The 22,722-nt window shown below is 43.4% G+C and overlaps 1 non-coding gene across 1 annotated transcript; it reads left to right on the top strand.

Moving 5' to 3' along the window:
• The first annotated feature begins 17,394 nt into the window (after window positions 1–17,394).
• Trnaw-cca (transfer RNA tryptophan (anticodon CCA)) lies at window positions 17,395–17,469 on the top strand. Its single transcript has one exon. It is a non-coding gene; the product is annotated as a tRNA-Trp (tRNA).
• The last annotated feature ends 5,253 nt before the right edge of the window (window positions 17,470–22,722 follow it).

The raw sequence follows: 22,722 nt of genomic DNA on the forward strand, positions 1-22,722 counted from the left end.
TTAGTTTTGCCATAATATCCATTTGTATCATGTTAAAAATCAACAATTTTTGAATAAAATCTGAATTACACACTGACAGATTCCATTTTGTATACATAAACGTTTACTTTTACGTAATAGACACGAGGATGACTACACAGAATAAAAATGTTCCGTACCTTACCTGGGCCTTCATATACCCTCACTCAGTTTCTAGACCGTCCACCGCTTCCGGGTTTTAGAAACTGGAAATTTGTGGTGAGGTCTTATGGGAGCAAACAGCTGAGGTCATCGATCCCTAAGCTTACCCACTACTTAATCTAACTTAAATTAACTTACGCTAACGACATCACACACACACATGTCCGAGGGAGGACTCGAACCTCCTACAGACGGGGACCGGGGGGTGGGGGTAAAGCGAACCGTGACAAGGCGCCCCAAGACTGCTCGGCTACCCCGCGCGGCGCCGGGTTTTCGAGGAATCTAGAAAGATACTGATCCCTGATGTAAAGAAAGCAATCGTTATGAGATAACGCCCGTTAGGTATGCAACACACCTACCGTACTGGTACCGTGGGTGGTACGACCTCGGCTGTCCGACTGAAGCTACCGGGAGAACCACAGCAGTCTACGATTACTTATGACGGTATACAGTAGTGCAGAGTGTCCGGTGACACGTGGTGTGCCGTGGACTGTGGACAACTGTTGCGGTTTCCTTTTAAGTGTCAACAAGCTGCGCCCACCACTGCGACTTTTCAAACGAGTCCGTTGCACATGTAGAATCGCGATGTGCGCATAAGCTTCGAGGAGAACCGGGGTTACCAGATTGCATTTTCATCGTCATCGTCGTCGTCATACAGTCCCAAAATCTCACATGACGGTGAGGGGGGTCCAATTGGGTCGACAACACGACCACTTGTGGTTGGCAAAGCCAGTAATTTGGACCGCATGCGGTACATTTTTGATGCGTTTAAGACCGGTGCTTGTTCACTATATTCCTGGTCTGCTCTTGCTTATCAGCAAGATAACACAAAACCGACCTACCTCGAGACAGAGGGTGAGCGACTGTCTCCCTGGCCATTACGTTCTCCAGGTCTACCAACCACTGAAAATACATGGTCGCGGGTGGCCGAGAGACTGGCAGGCGACCGTTCGCCAGCCACTACACTTTATGAACGGTATAGAGTTGAAGCCGCATGGAACGACGTACTCCTACCTGTTACTCAAGCGACCCAGGTCAGAGATGCTGTTGCTGTCAGAAGTGGCAACCCTGTCTACTAAATTTCACACTGAAACTACCTACAAATTTAGTCATCGATGTAAGTATCCGTTCCTTTTATCTATACTACTGTATAAAGCTAAGTTGTTGCGTAACGTTGTTACCAAAAATTTCGAAAAGTGCTTGACCAATTTACTTCAAATGTACACGTACTCTGTTACACATTTGACGTATATAGACTGTATGTATCTTTAATATATATAGTATGTAAATTGATATATAATATAAAATAGTCAAAAGTTGTAAAGAAAAATCTCGAAATTTCATGACCTCTTTATTTCAAATTTTACGCTATGGTCTAATGAACATTCAGTCGGACATATGGTATACAGTTTTTAAACAATGTACAGGTTTTCTGTTGAAACCGACTGTGAGGAACAAAATGTTGTTCTGTGAAAACGTGCGGTTTCATTTTGTTCTTCGCAATGTGTTTTAACGGAAAACAGAAATTTGTATTTATAGCTTATAGGCTTATGATTAGAAAGCTACTAAGGTATATGAACTGTACGAAACATTGTAATCAGACCCGTTTGCAGATTACAAAAATGGGAAATACCTGAACCTACTATCCTCACAGATGCAGCAGCAAGAAAGGTCTCTCCCATATATCCCGTTTACCAATGATCCAAACCAATTTACCAATTAATTGTAAGCTACTTCAGTTCCCAATCAAAGTTTCGCTAGGAGTAACAATAAACAAGACTCAGCGTTACACAGAGAGAGAGAGGGAAGGGGAGAGAGGAAATGGACAGACTGTGGGGGGGGGGGGGGTGAGAATATGGACATAGAGAGGGAGGAGGGGGTGAGAGACAGAAAGAGGTCGAGGAAGAAGAGATTAACGAGTAGGGAGGCGAGAAAAAGGAAAGATATAAAGAGAGGGGAGAAGGAAATTATGACGTAAGAGGGTCACCCCAAAAGAAATGCACACTATTTATGTAAAAATACAGTTTTCATTCTGCTTGTATGAAAGTTTAACAGTGTGTAGATACATCCTTCGCGCTTGTTTTCAAACTTAGTTCAACTTGTTCCCGTGAGTGGCGCCGTCACAGCATGTCTTCAAGATGGATGCTACACTTGACGTTCGTCAGAAGCAACGTGCTGTCATAGAATTCCTGTGCTGTGAAAACGAGACAGTGGGAAACATCCACAAGAGGTTGAAAAAGGTGTACGGAGATACTGCTGTCGATCGCAGTACAGTCAGTCGGTGGGCAAGCAGGTTACGTGATGAAAGCGGGCACGGCAATATTGAGAATTGTCCTCGCAGCGGCAGGCCTCGTACTGCACACACTCAAGACAATGTGCAGAGAGTTGGTGACTTGATAGACGCATCACATTGAACGAATTGTCACGCTAAGTTGAGATAGGGGAAGGAAGTGTTGCAGAATACTGAAAGTGTTGGCGTTACAAAAGGTTTGTGCCACATGGGTTCCCAGGATGTTGACAGTGGCTCACAAAGAAACAAGAAAAACTAACTTTTCTTGGAAGAATTGTGACAGGTGATGAAACATGGCTCCATCATTTTTCACCAGAGACGAAGAGGCAATCAAAGGAGTGGCATCATACAAATTCACACAAGGAAAAAAAAAATTCAAAACCACACCTTCTGCTGGAAAAGTTATGGCTACGGTTTTTAGATTCCGAAGGAGTCTTGCTTGTGGACATCATGCCAAGTGGAACCACCATAAATTCTGATGAATATGTGACGACCCCTGATTTAAGCCCTCTTGAGTTCAACGTGATTTCTAAACCGAAGGAAACACTTCACGGCATTCGCTTCAGAACTGCTACAAATTCGTCAGGCAATAAACCGCGCCGCTCGAACTGTCAACACAACGGTCACTGCTAAGAGTATCCTACAACTTCCATATCGCTGGCAACGGGCTACACACAATGCTGGTGACTACTTTGAAGGTCAGCAAAACATTGAAACATCTATTTTGTACGAGCTGTAAATAAATAGTTGCCACTATTTAAGTTCCAACCCTCGTATATCACACTGAACTACACAGGATAAATCATAATTAAAACCGATAACTGTCGGCTGAAAGTATACGTTAATAGAAGCAATATCGTTCCAGTACACGTGGTTCTGCAAACGAGCCGTTTGAAAAATATTTGATTACGAACCGCCACTGACATTAGTACGAAGTGGCGTTCTAGTTAGTACATATGTAATTGAAATGTAAACTTTTCGACTAACTTTTCGACTAACTTTTCCTAAGAGCCATCAGCAGCTGTTCATCTCCGCTACTAAGACACGTCTCCTATTGAATAAATCCTCAGAGCCCTCAAATATGCATTTTACAGTCCATGTTCACTGGACATTTTTTCCTTCTTGTTGTCCGTACTACCTCCTTCCAAAATATGGAAGGCAGAGAGATTGCAGTAGATGTGTCTCATAATACCAACAAGTACTTCCAGATCTTAAGGTATGCATTGTAGAGCACATATTAACTACAATTTTCTTTTTTTAATCCATACTACCACCTCCGAAAAATTGTCGATGCGCTTCTCGTTCAGCATATATACAGCTACATGTCCGTCACATTTCTTCTTATCATCTCTTAAATGGAAGTATATTTCAATATTTCAGAGTCGGTTTTTCCACATACATTATGGCCATTTCACTCCGCATTTATGGAAGGAACATAAAAAATATATTATTATTTTGTGATATGTTACACGTCCTTGGCGGTCTTCCTCATTATCGATCTATTGAACAGAAAAGTGTTCCCAATCTAGGCTATTTCCGTGGGTTCATTTGACGGATAGGTACTTACAAAACATATGTTAGTCGTTCGAGGATCCGATGTACGACCTGTACTTAAAGTCTGTTTATTTGCTTCAGGCGAGAATGCTGCCCTGTCAGAGCACTGATTGGTCTGGGGTAGTTGAGCAGTATACAAGTTGGCGTGCCGCCAGGACAACGGCCCCATCACAGGTTCGATCACCCCGGGGCTCGGGGCTCACTCGATTGCGGGTGTGGCTGCAGGCGAAAACCTGTTGCGAACGGCGCAGGAGCGCGATAAGGCCAGCGCCTTGCACTTGGGTGGCGGCGGGCAGCGGCGGAAAGCGTGGCTCGCGCTGCGTCTGGGCGTCCCCTGCTGCCGGGGAGGTCGCGTACTGTGCAAGTGTGTCACTGCTTACGGAGTTTGCCCTCTACTTAGCTGAAAATACACTACTGGCCATTAAAATTGCTACACCAAGAAGAAATGCAGATGAAAACGGGTATTCATTGGACAAATGTATTATACTAGAACTGACATGTGATTACATTTTCATGCAATTTAGGTGCATAATCCCGAGAAATCAGTACCCAGAACAACCACCTCTGGCCGTAATAACGGCCTTGATACGCCTGGGCATTGAGTCAAACAGAGCTTGGATGGTGTGTACAGGTACAGCTGCATATGCAGCTTCAACACGATACCACAGTTCATCAAGGGTAGTGACTGGCGTATTGTCACGAGCCAGTTGCTCGGCCACCATTGACCAGACTTTTTCAATTGGTGAGACATCTGGAGAATGTGCTGGCCAGGGCAGCAGTCGAACATTTTCTGTATCCAGAAAGGCCCGTACAGGACCTGCAACGTGCGGTCGTGCATTATCCTGCTGAAATGTAGGGTTTCACAGGGATCGAATGAAGGGTAGAGCCACGGGTCGTAACACATTTGAAATGTAACGTCCACTGTTCAAAGTGCCGTCAATGCGAACAAGAGCTGACCGAGACGTGTAACCAATGGCACCCCATACCATCACGCCGGGTGATACGCCAGTATGGCGATGACGAATACGCCCTTCCAATGTTCGTTCACTGCGAAGACGCCAAACACGGATGCGACCATAATGATGCTGTGAACAGAACGTGGTTTCATCCTAAAAAATAACGTTTTGCCATTCGTGCACTCAGGTTCGTCGTTGAGTACACCATCGCAGGCGCTCCTGTCTGTGATGCAGCGTCAAGGGTAACCGCAGCCATGGTCTCCGAGATGATAGTCAATGCTGCTGCAAACGTCGTCCAACTATTCATGCACGTGGTTGTTGTCTTGCAAACGTCCCCATCTGTTGACTCAGGGATCGAGACGTGGCTGCACGATCCGTTACAGCCATGCAGATAAGATGCCTGTCATCTCGACTTCTAGTGATACGAGGCCGTTGGGATCCAGCACGGCGTTCCGTATTACCCTCCTGAACCCACCGATTCCATATTCTGCTGACAGTCATTGGATCTCGACCAACGCGAGCAGCAATGTCGCGATACGATAAACCGCAATCGCGATAGGCTACAATCCGACCTTTATCAAAGTCGGAAACGTGATGGTACGCATTTCTCCTCCTGACACGAGGCATCACAACAACGTTTCACCAGGCAACGCCGGTGAACTGCTCGTTTGTGTATGAAAAATCGGTTGGAAACTTTCCTCATGTCAGCACGTTGTAGGTGTGTCCACCGGCGCCAACCTTGTGTGAATGCTCTGAAAAACTAATCATTTGCATATCACAGCATCTTCTTCCTGCTGGTTAAGTTTCGCGTCTGTAGCACGTCATCTTCGTGGTGTAGCAATTTTAATGGCCAGTAGTGTATAAACATAGTCTGGGGTTGTTGACTGGGATATCTCACCGGGTTGGTTCGGCCTGCTGTCTGAAAGGTCGTGACGTTGAAGTGACAGTTCGTTAATGAGCGATATGGAATTTTATACGCCCGGCCATTAACATGGCACCACGACAGGGGGTAGTAAATAATGAAATTCTACTTGCTGTGCTTACAGAGTATTAGCGACCTCGTCAATGCTTCGCAGTCGCTAAATGTGTATGGGAGTCGGATATACGAGGGTCACTCCAAAAGAAATGCACGCTTTTTTTTAATCCATCTTTTATTCTACATGTTTGAAAGTTTTATAGTGTGTAGATACATCCTTTAGGAACAAATTTTCATTTCTCCACATAATTTCCATCCCTCTCAACTGCCTTACGCCATCTTGAAACCAGCGCCTGTATACCCGCACGGTAAAATTCTGGACCAACCCGTTGGAGCCACTGTTTGGCAGCGTGCACAAGGGAGTCATCATCTTCAAACCCTGTTCCACGAAGAGAGTCTTTCAGTTTCCCAAAGAGATGGTAGTCACATGGAGCCAGGTCAGGACTGTAAGGCGGGTGTTTCAGTGTTGTCCATTCGAATTTTGTGATAGCTTCCACGGTTTTTTTGTCTGACATTTGGCTTTGCATTTTCGTGCAACAGCAAAACATCCTGCTTTTGTCAATGTGGTCGAACACGACTCAATCGGCTCTGCTGTTGACTATGCAATCGGGGGATTATAGGCCTATTTGTACAGGTTCTCTTACGTGCAACGTTTCTTTTATGAGGGCTGAAACCTTAATAGTGGCAACTATTTATTTACAGAAAGTTTTGCTGACCTTCAAAGTAGTCACCAGCATTGTGTGTAGCCCGTTGCCAGCGATATGGAAGTTGTAGGATACTCTTAGCAGTGACCGTTGTGTTGACAGTTCGAGCGGCGCGGTGTATTGCCTGACGAATTTGTAGCAGTTCTGAAGCGAATGCCGTGAAGTGTTTCCTTCGGTTTAGAAATCACGTTGAACTCAAGAGGGCTTAAATCAGGGGAGTGCAGTAGGCGGTATAGCACATAGCAGCCCCATCAGTCAAACAAATCAATAATAGCTTGCACTATACATGCTTGAGCATTGTCCTGTAAAATGATGGTAAGGTCTTGCAGGAAGTGTCGTCACTTTATGCTATTCATTCTTGGAACACACCCTACGACCAGCTTAGAGACAGAAGTGGTGACACTTTCTGCAGGACCTGCCAGTCATTTTGCAGGACAATGCTCAAGCACGTACAGTGCAAGCTGTTACTGATTTGTTTGACTGATGGGGCTGCTAAGGGCTATACCACCTACGGCACTCCCCTGACTTACGCCCTCGTGAGTTCAACTCTATTCCTAAACTGAAGAAAACACTTCACGGCATTCGCTTCAGAATCGCTACAAATTCGTCGGGCAATAGACAGCGCCGCTCGAACTGTCAACACAACTGGCACTGCTAAGAGTATCCTACGACTTCCACATCGCAAGCAACGGGTTACACACAATGCTGGTGACCACGTTGAAGGTCAGCAAAACTTTGAAACACATCTATTTTGTACCAGCTGTATATAAATAGTTGCCACTATTAAAGTTTCAGCCCTCATAAAAGAAACGTTGCACGTAAGAGAACCTGTACAAAGAGGCCTATAATCCCCCGATTGCATAGTCAACAGCAGAGCCGGTCTGCAGGACCGAGAAGAGTGACTTTGTAGTGATACAGCGTGTGACGCTTTACCCTAGGAGTTTTTCTGGGTCTAAGATACATGTGAAGTATTTAATACGATGTACAGGGTGAGTCAAAAATATTACAACTATACAAATTTACTGAGATAACTTACAGAACCGGTAGATGTCATGGTCTAGCGGTTCTGGCGCTGCAGTCCGGAACCGGGACTGCTACGGTCGCAGGTTCGAATCCTGCCTCGGGCATGGGCGTGTGTGATGTCCTTAGGTTGGTTAGGTTTAAGTAGTTCTAAGTTCTAGGGGACTTACGACCTAAGATGTTGAGTCCCATAGTGCTCAGAGCCATTTGAACCATTTGGTAGATGTCACTTTGCAGAAAACAACCTCAAATTTCACATAAAGATGAAAAGTGTCATTTTGGTTGGACGTGACTACTAACGGTAATCAATTTCTCATATGAATATGTGGTGTCTCTTCTTTCGGATATGTCTGAAAGCGAGACACCAAGCATTGATGTAGCTTATTCGTCTCGACTGTTAATGGCTCCATCACATTCAGTGCGGACGAACAATTACGTCCGACCTCCTACGGGAATCTCTCAGAAGCGAGCATGGAGGACATGGATACTGACGGGGACTGTGGATAGATGGGTGGGAATGTGGGTCGGCTGAGAGACAAGCCGAGATAGTCCGCGCAGTTGCGATAAACGCTGTGTCCGGGTTGTGCACTGGTTAACACAACTGCCTGGTAAGCAGGAGATCCTGGGTTCGAATCCGGGTCCGGCACACATTTTCGCTCGTCGCCGCTGATGCTGCACAAAGCTCTGATGCACCTGATATCAATAATCTCTTCACTTTCCATTCCTTTCTCCTCTCATTTCCTTCAATTTGCATAATCAGTTTCTTCCCCCAGCCGTTGCAGCAAATCAGGCGTAACTTGTGCAACTGCAGCGTAGATTCGATTTTTCAGGTCGGCTAAATTGTTTGATAGAGGAGGAACATACACACGGTCTTTACGCCGAATTGTTATTGCAGACTTCGTTTCATGAAATCAAAACACACAGCGAGCATGCTCCGCAACAATGGAAGCAGCCATTTTAACTGTGCACTACGCTGGCGCTCCTGGTGGCCGAATGGGGTACTGATGTACTACATGAATCAAACTTGAGGTTGTTTACCGGTTCTGTAAGCTATCTCAAAATTTTTTGTATAGTTTCAAAATTTTAAAGCGCTTTGACTCACCCTGTATTTTTATGCATGTTAATGAATTTTCTGTCATTAACTGTTATTTACGAAAGACTACAAAATGTATATTGGTGTTTTCAATTTGTTACATGCTCCACGCGGAGGTTTGGCGTACGCAGATCGATGTTCTGGGTGCGGTATGAAGTTTTAGGATTGCTAGATGGCATTATTTACGACCCGGCTTTCTCAGAAATTCCGTTGTCTATTTTTCCGTTGTTTAATATTTGCATACCAAAATAAATATGTCAAGAATAACTTTCAAATATCTCCAGAGTTCATAGTAGGAAAGTAGAATTACAAAGTGGGGCAGTGTCGTGTGAAACTGGGATAAATACTAATTGAAGTGGGAAAGCTGAAAGTGATAATGTTGTGACTATTTAGTGTTTTGTATTTCATGTCGTAGTGTGGTGTATGTCATGTAATTTGGGTATGTGTGGTTTGCATGGGAGAGTAGCAAGGTAGTTAAAAAAGATTAGTGGGTTATGCTTGTTCCTTCTGTACTGCTCGGTCTGGAGGATAGTTTCGTGATGATGATTGTGAGAGTCGAAGTGTGAGATATAATAAAAGATCCACCATCCTATCCAGAAAGTGCACTGTAGCGTTAAATAATTACGAGACCATAATGTAGAGATTCACCAATGTAAAGCCATGCCCACTGGGCGGAATTTCTCATGTGTTATTGTTGTAGGTTATAGAATTTGTGTGTTTAGGTTAGAGAATTTATCGGAATAAATAAGATAGTGAAAAGAAAAAGATTGGTGGACTTTTCCTTCGAATTGTATGTTGTCATAATGTCCCGAATTTATAATGTGTGCGCCATTCATATTCAGTGCGGTGGCCACGTGTTGACAAAAGCCGTTAAATAAAAGACAAAAAGAAAATGTGGTATTGCCAGTGCGTAGTGTACAGTCAGAGTTCTGTAAATTACTGATAGTCAGATGCGTGTTTCCGTTGCGTATTAATCATATAGGAGGATAACTTGTAACTTAAGTGTGAGTACTAGAGTTCATGTTACTCGATAAATAAGAATGAATCCACTCGCTTGGCAGACCACTCATCTTGCAGGCCCGACTGCTTGATGCCACAGTATGAGCAAGGCATGTGGGTGCCTCTCAACCTATCACAATACATTGCTCTCTAGCCCGCACTATTGCGACAGATCGAATTTATGACCGATGTTTTCCGGACTGAAAGGAGGCCTAAGCTGTCTGTCTCAGTGAAAAGTGCGACACTTCATTATCTGGAAAGTGATCACAGTGTGAACGATTCTTACAAAACAATTTGAATGTAAACGAGAATAATTAATCTGTATCCAGAGATTAATACAAGTTACTGCTTGGCCATGGAGATATAAAAATGAGAGATGGCGCTACAGACTTAGGCTGTACGTTGTTTTGGAGACTGCGCCCCCATGTTAGATGCCTCAAAACATTAGCAGACTTGTTTTGTTTACGATTTCTTCTTAATTTCAGTCGCGTGACGCAACAGTTCTTTTAACAAGTAAATGTTACACTGCTTTCGAGTATAACACAGTGTCAGGAACACATTGTCGGTCTTACATGCATATTTCAGTCGGTAACACGACGTATCTGCGTCGTTAATGTAACTTTCCTTTTGTTCAAAAAAAAATGTACAGACGTGTATGAAATCTTATGTGACTTAACTGTTGAGGTCATCAGTCCCTAAGCTTACACACTACTTAACCTAAAGTATCCTAAGGACAAACACACACACCTATGCCCGAGGGAGGACTCGAAGCTGCGCCGGGACTAACTGCACAGTCCACGACTGCAGCGCCTAAGACCGCTCGGCTAATCCCGCGCGGCTTTCGTTTTGTTACGCCTTTCGAATAACCAAGAAGAGAAATACGTAATGAGAAACGGTTACTTCAGTAATCAAGGATTTTCTTAAAATACAGACTGATGTAACTGATTTTCGGTCTATGACCTGACCTGAAAACGCTCAGAGCATGTTTTGTTATGTTTGACGGGTTTACAATCTTTCCTTGTCACAGCGATAGAGATTTTCGAGAGGAAATCTAAAACCAAATGGCAGAAATAAAAGCACTACAGTAGAAGCAACCAAAATTCACGTAAAGAAAGAAAATATCGTTTAACAGGTTCTCTTACGAATGGAATGTGATTTCTTTACACTTCAGAACAATTAGAACACCCGTAAATGGCGCAAGGTGGCGTTTTTGATCGCAACACTTCCACGAGAAGGAAATGTTTGCAGCAAATGACGCGATGCACGGATTTCATATCTGTAACGCCGGGAGAACTTCCTTTTACTGTACCTGTATGTGCGCGGCAGCGTTATAGCATCTCCTGTTCTCTTAACACCACCATGAACAGTAGAGCTAATGTTAAGGGTGTGACTTTAATTTTTACTGGGTAAAGATAATATCAGTCGTGCCACTGTTCCCCGTAAAAGAATTTTAGACGAAACTGCAGCAAGATTGTTGTTGTTGTTGTCGTCGTCTTCAGTCCTGAGACTGGTTTACTGCAGCTCTCCATGCTACTCTATCCTGTGCAAGCTTCTTCATCTCCCAGTACCTACTGCAACCTACATCCTTCTGAATCTGCTTAGTGTATTCATCTCTTGGTCTCCCTCTACGATTTTTACCCTCCACGCTGCCCTCCAACGCTCAATTTGTGATCCCTTGATGCCTCAGAACATGTCCTACCAACCGGTCCCTTCTTCTTGTCAAGGTGTGCCACAAACTTCTCTTCTCCCCAATTCTATTCGATACCTCCTCATTAGTTATGTGATCTACCCATCTAATCTTCAGCATTCTTCTGTAGCACCACATTTCGAAAGCTTCTATTCTCTTCTTGTCCAAACTATTTATCGTCCATGTTTCACTTCCATACATGGCTACACTCCACACAAATACTTTCAGAAACGACTTCCTGACCCTTAAATCTATACTCGATGTTAACCAATTTCTCTTCTTCAGAAACGCTTTCCTTGCCATTGCCAGTCTACATTTTATATCCTCTCTACTTCGACCATCATCAGTTATCTTGCTCCCCAAATAGCAAAACTCCTTTACTACTTTAAGTGTCTCATTTCCTAATCTAATTCCCTCAGCATCACCCGATTTAATTCGACTACATTCCATTATCCTCGTTTTGCTTTTGTTGATGTTCATCTTATATCCTCCTTTCAAGACACTGTCCATTCCGTTCAACCGCTCTTCCACGTCCTTTGCTGTCTCTGACAGAATTACAATGTCATCGGCGAACCTCAAAGTTTTTATTTCTTCTCCATGGATTTTAACACCTACTCCGAATTTTTCTTTTGTTTCCTTTATTGCTTGTTCAATCTACAGAGTGAGTAACATCGGGGATAGGCTAAAACCCTGTCTCACTCCCTTCCCAACCACTGCTTCCCTTTCATGCCCCTCATTTGCCATCTGGTTTCTGTACGAATTGTAAATAGCCTTTCGGTCCCAGTATATTACCCCTGCCACCTTTAGAATTAGAAAGAGTATTTCAGTCAACATTGTCAAAAGCTTTCTCTAAGTCTACAAATGCTAGAAACGTAGGTTTGCCTTTCCTTAATCTATTTTCTACGATAAGTCGTAGGGTCAGTATTGCCTCACGTGTTCCAACATTTCTGCGGAATCCAAACAGATCCTCGCCGAGGTCAGCTTCTACCAGTTTTTCCATTCATGTGTAAAGAATTGCGTTAGTATTTTGCAGCTGTGACTTATTAAACTGATAGTTCGGTAATTTTCACATCTGTCAACACCTGCTTTCTTTGGGATTGGAATTACTATATTCTTCTTGAGGTCTGAGGGTATTTCGCCTGTATCATACATCTTGCTCACCAGATGGTAGAGTTTTGTCATGACTGGCTCTCCCAAGGCCATCAGTAGTTCTAATGGAATGTTGTCTACTCCCGGGGCCTTGTTGCGACTCAGGACATTCAGTGCTCTGTCAAACTCTTCACGCAGTATCGTATGTCCCATTTAATCTTCATCTACATCCTCTTACATTTTCATAATATTGTCCTCAAGAACATCGCCCATGTATAGACCCTCTATATACTCCTTCCACCTTTCTGCTTTCCCTTCTTTGCTTAGAACTGGGTTTCCATCTGAGATCTTGATATTCATACAAGTGGCTCTCTTTTCTCCAAAGGTCTCTTTAATTTTCCTGTAGGCAGTATCTATCTTACCCCTCGTGAGATAAGCCTCTACATCCTTACATTTGTCCTCTAGCCATCCCTGCTTAGCCATTTTGCACTTCCTGTCGATCTCATTTTTGACGCGTTTGTATTCCTTTTTGCCTGCTTCACTTACTGCATTTTTGTATTTTCTCCTTTCATCAATTAAATTCAGCATCTCTTCTGTTACCCAGGGATTTCTACTGGCCCTCGTCTTTTTACCTACTTGTTCCTCTGCAGCCTTCACTATTTCATTCCTCAAAGCTACCCATTCTTTTTCTGCTGTATTTCTTTCCCCCATTCCTGTCAACTGTTCCCTTATGCTCTCCCTGAAACACTGTAAAACCTCTGGTTCTTTCAGTTTATCCATGTTTCATCTCCTTAAATTCCCACCTGCAAAAAGGTGGGGGAAAAGGATGCTAAAGTAGCCACGCAAATTCGAATGCAAAATTATTACGACGCGCAGCTACGCGTACGCCACGTACGCGGATGGCAGTGCTGTACCTCGCGGAACACAGGAACAGAAGCAGACGGAGGCGGAGGCGACAAGGGCGCACAGCCGGCGGCGACCTCGCGACCAGTGCGGCGTGCAGCGAGCAGCGGTGGCCACAAAGGGTCGGAAGTGACTCAGCCGACAGCCGCCTGCCCGCTCTGGCCAGGTCTCGCGGCACCAGTCTGCATCTACATCTGAATCTACATTTAGCAAGATACATTAACAATGCGTAGTAGCCGAGGATACTCATGGTGACACTACAAGGGTAATCCCGAAAGTAAGATCTCCTATTTTTTTTTTAAAGTACATAGACCTGTTTATTTCTACAATGGTTTACATCAGTTTACAGCTTGAACATTTAGCTATTTTTTCGACATAATCACCATTTCTGTCGATGCATTTTTGTAGATGCTGCGGCGGTTTTTGTCTGCCCATGTCATACCAGCTCGCCGCCATGCTGTTCAGAAAGTTATGAACCTCTTGTTTCACCTCGTCTTCGGAGCTGAATCGCTGGGACCACAATTAACGCTGACAGGTACTGTGAGACTCTGAAAAAACTTAAACGGGCAATTCAGGACCGGAGAAGAGGAATGTTGAGCAAGGGCGTACACATTCTCCATGACAATGCTCGCCCACACATCGCTCGGCAAACCTTTGCTCTCCTGTAACAGTTTCAGTGGAACATAATCACCCCTATAGTCCTGACTTGGTGCCCAGTGACTATCACCTGTTGGCTAGGTTAAAAGAACATTTGGCCGGAAAGCGATTCAGTTCAGACGACGAAGTGAAAGAAGAGGTTCATAGCTTTCTGAACAACATGGCGGCGAGCTGGTATGACATGGGCATACAAAAACTGCCACAGCGTCTACAAAAATGCATCGACAGAAATGGTGATTATGTCGAAAAATAGCTAAATGTTCAAGCTGTAACTGTAAACTGATGTCAACCACTGTCAAAATAAACAGGTCTATGTACTTTTAGAAAAATAAGAGATTTTGCTTTTGGGATTACCCTCGTATTATCCCCCCCCCCCCCCCCCCCCCCCGTCTTGTTGTATGGCACGTGGGAGGTATGATTATGGGTAAAGCTTCGTATGACGTCTATAAAGGGCAGTCAAATGAAAACGACACTATGTTGGGTGAATCACCTAAACCTTGCACCCCATGTATTGCGATAATGGAAGGTGCTATTGATACGTGCATTCTGAACGGTAGGCAGACGCCCATCTTTGCAGCCCATTCATGGAGTGTTATGAGTTTCAGGTAGGTATCTATTTACAAACAATACAAGCATTGCAATGGAAAAATGCCTATTGACAGTACCACAAGCAAAGTAGTCTACATCAGAATGTCATTGGTGTTTATTACAGGAGTGTACTGTAAGTAGTTTACATGATATCGTAGTTAGAACATATTAAACACCGATAGTTGCTTGTTCATGTTGTAGCACAAACGAATGTGAATTTCACATGGGTGCATATGTCCAGCCCTACAAAGACATTAGTAAGTCTCTGGAGGTGTAGCGTTGTTAAACGGGACATTGCCTAGGACAAACGAATGTGCATGCAGTATCTCTGTGGAGTCTGACACGTAAAGAAACAACGTACCCTCAAAGCCAGTGCTCAAAATGGCCACCCCCACCAGCAGCAGTACAAGCTTGCAGTCTGCCATGCAACGTTTGCTGCGGACGTTCTAGTATTTCAGCGGAACTTGCAGTGCAGGTAGCAGTAATACGCCGTTTCACATCATGTTGCAAGAGGTTACAGTGGCTGACGTCTTTTCGGGTATCCTTCAGCGTACACGGTATACGAACGAATAGCGTACTTCCTACATTCACCATAAACCACGAGCACGTCAGCTACTGTCGCACTGCGAAATACCATCTTCCAGGCACCTCCTACTTCGTCGACTGTCACACACTAAGTGACAGACCATCGCAATGCAATGGCAGTATATACACAACACAAAGTAAACAAATAACATCGTCGCCTAGCATTTAAGCAATAGGGCGGAACGAACAGTTCGGTTTTTACAATGTTCACAATACGAATACGCGTGAACTACTTGCACTAGCTCCCGGCAACAAACACCGTTGACATTCTCATTAACGCTAGTTTCAAAATTTTACTGTAAACAGGCATTGTCCCATTTAAAAACTCACAACTGTTGTAAAAAAACTGCACTTTTTTCAAAGTTTCAAAATCTGTCTATGGCTGCAAATACGAGCCCTTACCTACAATTTAATTCCGTGAAAACCGCATTTCGATCGTGCCTTCCATGTCCAAAATATCTGCGGAGCAAGTATTAAATGATTTACCCTGTACATAAAGTCCGGACACACTTTCAATTATTTATTGCACAAGAACTAAACATTGTACAGATGTCAAACGTATTGCATTTTGAAGAGAAACTCTGAAAGTTGTTTTTTTTTCCAATGATGGCATCGCCGACTGTCGCAGTCGCTTCCCGTACTCTCTCTCGGAGCTCTGTTACATCACGTAGTAGAGGCGGTACGTACACAGGATCTTTAATGTGTCACCACAGAAAAAAAAGACTCAAGGAGTGAGATCTGGTGATCGGAGAGGCCATTTCATGAAACAGCTGTGCTCTTCTGTAGCACGGCCGATCCCTCGATTTGGCAGCTCTTTTCAGGTAGCCAAGAACCTCACGATGTAAATGGGGTGGAGCACCATCCACACTGTCACTGGAGCCATTTCGAGTTCACGGGATGCACGACGCAACGATTTCTTTGGACTCCTTATGGATGCATCTCGTACGCGCTCCACATTCACTTCACTCACACTGCGACGTCCGCTTCTCTTTGCCGGGCACAAGCAATCCATCGTAACGAAATTGTTGTGGCAGTGGTAAATGGCCTTCCTTGCTGGTGGCTTCTTACCGTATTTGGTTCCAAACATCCACTGAACAGCGGTACCACTCCTGTTTTTGTCGAACTCCAACACACAGAAAGCTCTCTTCGCACCTGAACTCGCCAGGTTTGCGACTAGCGCCGACTATCGGCAAATTACCGAACTACGCTGTGGCGGACACGTGAAAACGAACTTTCAGGGTTTCTCTTCAAAATTCCGTATGTATGATATCTGTACAATGTTTGGTTCTTGTGCAATAAATAATTGAAAGTGGTCCCGGACTTTATGTACATGGCGCGGACGTTGGTAACGCAGGTAGGTGTATGTGTGTGTGTGGGGGGGGGGGGGGGGGGAGTGACCTTTACTCTATTGGGAATCATGAAGGAACATCGCGAATGTTCACCGCTATGCCATTTATCCGGTAGACGTGCTAGATGTTAAGATTAGAGAGTCGTGTGTCCGTCCGACTTCTCTACGGAGGTCGGGAATGAGGAACAGCGAGGTGTGCAGGTTTTTACTGCAGTAGGATTGTCGGGAAGTGGAATTCAACCCGAATGCCCGCTGTGTGTTGCGAACTCAGTATATCACATACGCCTGTGTTTGCGTGGAATATACGATATCGAGAAGGCAGGGCGTTATTCAATGATGACAATCTGCGAGAACAGGCTTATTGCGTCATTACGCTTTCTATCATTGCTCCGGTGAATGCTACCGTTGGAAATGACCGACGGCGGACGGTAGAAAACATTCGGCTCATGTTGGGCTTCAGCCATAATAGCGCTCACATCATGATGGGAGAACATCTAAGAATCATGGGGAAAAAAAACTTCCAGAGTTTCTCTTCAAAATTCAATATATATGACATCTGTACAATGTTTAGTTCTTGTGCAATCAATAATTGAAAGTGAAACTTCCTGGCACATTAAAACTGTGTGCCGGACCGAGACTCGAACTCGAGACCTTCGTCTTTCGCGGGCAAGTGCTCTATCAACTGAGCTACCCAAGCACGACTCACGCCCCGTTTTCACAGCTTTACTTCTGCCAGTACCTCGTCTCCTACGGGGCGTGAAGTCGTGCTTGGGTAGCTCAGTTGGTAGAGCACTTGCCCGCCAAAGGCAAAGGTCCCGAGTTCGAGTCTCGGTCCGGCACACAGTTTTAAACTGCCAGGAAGTTTCGTATCAGCGCACACTCCGCTGCAGAGTGAAAACCTCATTCTAATAATTGAAAGTGTTCCCAGACTTTATGTACACCCCGTATATCACAAAATTTCTAGACCAGCACGGAGTCCGAATTACGCGTTGCCTACATAACGGCTTTGAAGGGCAACAAAAATTTGATTTTCAGTATTTCGTGTGATTAATGGCCGATTTGAAACATTTAAAACACTTCATTATGCGGTATAATTTTACGTTGAAGTTTTGAACACAAAAAGACAAATAACTAACGTTGGAAACTGTATACGTATATCTTGAGGCGTCGTAACTCAGGGCGCGCAAATGACCCAGACAATTTTCTTCCAGTTTCTGAGAATTAAAGCACTTAGCGACTCACACAGACTTCACGCACAACTTAATCTTTTTCTAAACTTTTTCTCACTGACACCCTTCCACAAAATAATTAAAGGATAAAAGTTTATCGTTTACTACATTTCCGCTGTTCAAGAAGTAAAACTTCAGCTTCAGGCAAGACTTTTTAATTTACTACTTTACTAATACCTCTATTCACAACAGATTTTGCCTACAGTATCCACATCTATCACTGAACGTACCTCTATAATTACATCCCTTTACGACACATAGCTCAAGAGATATGACGTAATAACCACTGAGATACGGAAAGAACCAGATTTCGCTTGAGACTGCGCGCAAATTATCGAGACTTTTTTTCTTCCAATATTTGAGAAAGAGCGTCTGGCGGCTTCCCACAAATTTTCAGCATACTCTCAAAGCGTTCCTAAACTTTTTCTCCCTTGTTTGCTCGAAAACAGGTTAACTCATTTGTAAAGGTAATCAGATGTTTGAAGCAGTTTCATACATTCACGATAGAGTTTTTACAGAATCGTGGTTTATTGGCATGGTTGTATTAGTCTAAAGTTAATCGAGCGAGTGGCGTAGCAGTCAAGATTACTTTGACAAAAGACGTCGCTGGTGGTAGCGCTCGAATGGAAGCTAATAATTTCGAAGATGACGGTAGACTGTTTAGTGTCCAAGTTGTCGCGTAGAGTTATGAGTATTTGGTGGTGGTGGTGGTGGTGACTGAGATGTCGGAGATCAGATGCTGTTAAGATCATTTGTCGGAAATAAACAATGAAACCACCAACCTCTTTTATCGACATTAATCTAATTGCTTTACGAATCTGTCAAGGCAACTTGATTTCGATAAATGTGAATTTACTAACAAGGGAACCTCACCATCGCAACCCCCCTCAGATTTAGTTATAAGTTGGCACAGTGGATAGGCCTTGAAAAACTGAACACAGATCAATCAAGAAAAGAGGAATAAGTCGTGTAGAACTATGAAAAAGTAAGCAAAATATACAAACTGAGTAGTCCATGCGCAACATATGCAACATCGAGGATAGTCTGAAATCATGAGCGCCGTGGTCCCGTGGTTAGCGTGAGCAGCTGCAGAACGAGAGGTCCTTGGTTCAGATTCTTCCCTCGAGTGAAAAGTTTAATTTTTTTTATTTTCAGCCAATTATCAAAGTTCAGGCACTCACACATAATCAACTTCGCCCTCCAAAATTCCAGGACATGTTCAAATTTGCTTGGATATATGTAGGATTTGACGGTCTACACACGGAAAAATTTGAAAACGTTAAAAGGGAAAAGTGTGCGATTGAAACCTAAATCGGGCAAGGTAGAAGAATCTTTTTACCCAATCGCCAAGTCTACAAGTTAGGTGGGTCGACAACATATTCCTGTCTTGTGACGCACGTGCCGTCACCAGTGTCGTATAGAATATATCAGACGTGTTTTCCTGTGGAGGAATCGGTTGACCTATGACCTTGCGATCAAATGTTTTTGTTCCCATTGGAGAGCACGTCCTTTCGTCTACTAACCGCACGGTTTTGCGGAGCGGTCGCAAAACACAGACACTAAACTTATTACAGTGAACAGAGACGTCAATGAACGAACGGACAGATCATAACTTTGCGAAAATAAAGAAGGCAAAGTTTTCACTCGAGGGAAGACTTGAACCGAGAACCTGTCGCTCCGCAGCTGCTCACGCTAACCACGGGACCACGGCGCGCCTGAGCTCATACTGTCCTTGATGTTGCCTATGTTTAACATGGACTACTCAGTTTGTATATTTTGCTCATTTTTTTTCATAGTTCCACACAACTTCTTCCTGTTTTCTCGATTGATTTGTGTTCAGTTTTTCAAGGCCTATCCATTGTGCCAACTTATAACTAAATCTGAGGGGGGTTGCGATGGTCAGGTTCCCCTGTAAGAGCGGCGGATCTGCTCAGATTTAACTTCAGGAGAAGGGAACATTCGTATGCACAGGGAGGCAAGCGTCACACTACAAAGTTTAGTTTAAAATACACTTGTGGCGCCTACAGTCTCTCTCTCTCTCTCTCTCTCTCTCTCTCTCTCTCTCTCTCTCTCTCTCTCTGTGTGTGTGTGTGTGTGTGTGTGTGTGTGTGTGTGTAAATTGCAACAATTGTGACGAAGCTGGGGCGCCGTCTCTGTGTAGCAGAGTTGGGCCAACATTAGTACTTGACGTTTCGGCGCGCCTTTTGACTAATTAGATGAGAATTCCTCCGGAGCGGAAGGCCATTAAGCGTTAACTCCGCCGCCGCGGGAAATTTGCGTGGAATGTGGCGTATATTGCATTTCACTCACGTCGCCAGCGGCTCGTATCGACGGCGGCGGTCCCGGGAACACGTACCTGCAAGAAACAGAACGTAGCTGTAAATCTCAGTGTGGTAACAACTCGAATAAAGGGGTGGCACAATGGCAGTAATAATGTAGCATTTGTACAGTTAAACCAGCAACAATGCATTAGTTTATATGAAGGTAACATTTGATATTTTCTGACAAAAGCGTTTACGTTTGGTGAACGAGTCTTCCACTCTACCACGGCGGAGTGATTTCAAAGTGATTACATGAGCAATGAAAGAAAATGGCTCTGCGCACTATGGGACTTAACTGCTGTGGTCATCAGTCCCCTAGAACTTAGAACTACTTAAACCTAACTAACCTAAGGACATCACACACATCCATGCCCGAGGCAGGATTCGAACCTGCGACCGTAGCGGTCGCGCGGTTCCAGACTGTAGCGCCTAGAACCTCTCGACCACCACGGCCGGCACATGAGCAATGAACGTGACAATTTAAAACTATGTGCCAGACCAGGAATCGAACTTGGATCCTTGCTTTTCCTGGCAGTATATTTTCTTCCAGCAGTAAAAGTTATGCCGAAGCGCACACACATTCCCAAGCCTACTTGCTGTTAGCTGTACAGGATGTTTTCAGCTATCCATACATACGGGTTTTATGCAACCCGCAACGCCTTCAAATACTACTTTCAAGATTTTCATTTCTCTTGCCAGTTGCATGCAAACTATTAGTTCTACAGAATAAAATAAACAGTATCTTTTTATAGGAAATGTAATGTAGTCAAAGTTTGTCCTGGGATACTTTTTCGTTGTAGGCTAGGATTTTCAAGTTATTCAAGAAAAAATGTACAGAAGTGACCTCCATCCACGCTTTTCTTAAATAAGTCGAAAACTGCTGCCTACAGCGAAAACCTATCCCAGTACAAAATTTAAGTGCATTAAATTTCCTACAAATAGATCCTGTTCATGTTTTCTGTACGACTAATCGTTTGCAGAAATCGAGAGAATATGAAAATCTCACATGTCGTTTTTGAAGGCGACGCAGTTTGCATAAAACACGTAGATAGGAGCATTTGATTCACCCTGTGTATCTGACAGTTCAAGGGCCCACAACTAGACCTGTGTAGCAAGCATAGGAAGTTGAGTAAAACAGGGCAGAAAGAGAATGAATCTCCGTTAAGAAAAGTAACAGAAAGACAGCCATACTCCCCTGAATAGAAGTGAAAAGGATTGAAAGAAAAGCAGAATTTCCCCAATTTAGATAGTCATACAGCCACAATTTGTTGTCCTGTGATCACTGCCGTGAGAGCATACGTCGAGTTTACATTGTTTAAATTAACTCATTGTTGCAGTTGTGAGAGTTTGTTGCTGTAGTAGTGTTTAAATTAGTTGCGTGACACACGAATCTCTTTTATTTTCGGTCGAAAGCTTTTCACATTATGCATTTTGCTGAATCAGAAGCTATGTACAAACACTTAATGTAAACAACTTATTTTTATTGTGATATATATGTTTTTGAGTTATTACTACTACTATTACTGTTATTATTATTATTATTATTATTATTATTATTATACATTTTTAGAACCTACTGGACCATGTGGTGTCTCAGAATGTTCTCTTTCCTGGCCATCTTGTGCTTTCCTTTTTCCCGGGAGAACTGCCCAGTTGTGAATTTTGTGCCAGAAACTATTCTGTCTGGTACATCAAGTTCTGTTATAGCCACTTCAGGTCTTCTTTTACTGGAGTGATTCATTTTATTGTTTATATTTTTGCTCTACCGCGAGTTTTGTAGAATTCCGCAACCTGTCTAGCTAATCTTGTTGGTTACATTCTTTTCATATGATCAAAAAATTTTAGCCTGCTTTTTCCACGTATTGACAAATGTAGCAACACTTTTCATTTTGTTTATTTGTTCCTAGTCTGTACGAGCCTTCTCCAGTGTAATTTGGACGTAAAAGTTTCCGTATTACTTTTCGTTCTCTTTTGGATTGCTTCGATGCCCCACTTTCTGTTTAAAATGATTTTTTCATCCTCATAAAGACTGGTTTGATTACTGTGAATTAGTGCCCAGATTGGAGCATTTTGAGATGCACGTTTTGTGCAATATGTCTTTTGTAAGGATTAGAACTGTTTCCATTTTGTGACAACGAATTTCTTATTCAATCTTTTCCAGGTTGGTTTCTTGAATGGTTTCGCCTAAATATGTGAACCTAAAAAGTCTCTAGCTTTTCCTGTGTATAGTTTTTAGAACTTTGGGTGCTAAGTGCAAATTTCTAGATAAGTATTTTGTTTTTCCAAACGATATTTGGAATCCTGATCTTTGTGTTGTTCCTTTAAGAATTTCTCTACTTGTTTCTGCACTGTTTCAGTGTCCTGACATAGAATAATCAGGTTGTCTACAAATCCTAAGCACTTTGTTCTAGTATTGGATTTCCTATTTTCGTTTGTTCGCCGGTTTTAAGCTCTGCTTTCAGGTTTCGCCATTCTTGGATTAAAATTTGCGAGACACAGCTGAAATGTAATGGAGACTAGTCTTACTATTATTTTGTTAAAAA

The sequence above is a fragment of the Schistocerca nitens genome, chromosome 9 (assembly GCF_023898315.1).
Source record: "Schistocerca nitens isolate TAMUIC-IGC-003100 chromosome 9, iqSchNite1.1, whole genome shotgun sequence".
Lineage (NCBI taxonomy): Eukaryota > Metazoa > Arthropoda > Insecta > Orthoptera > Acrididae > Schistocerca > Schistocerca nitens.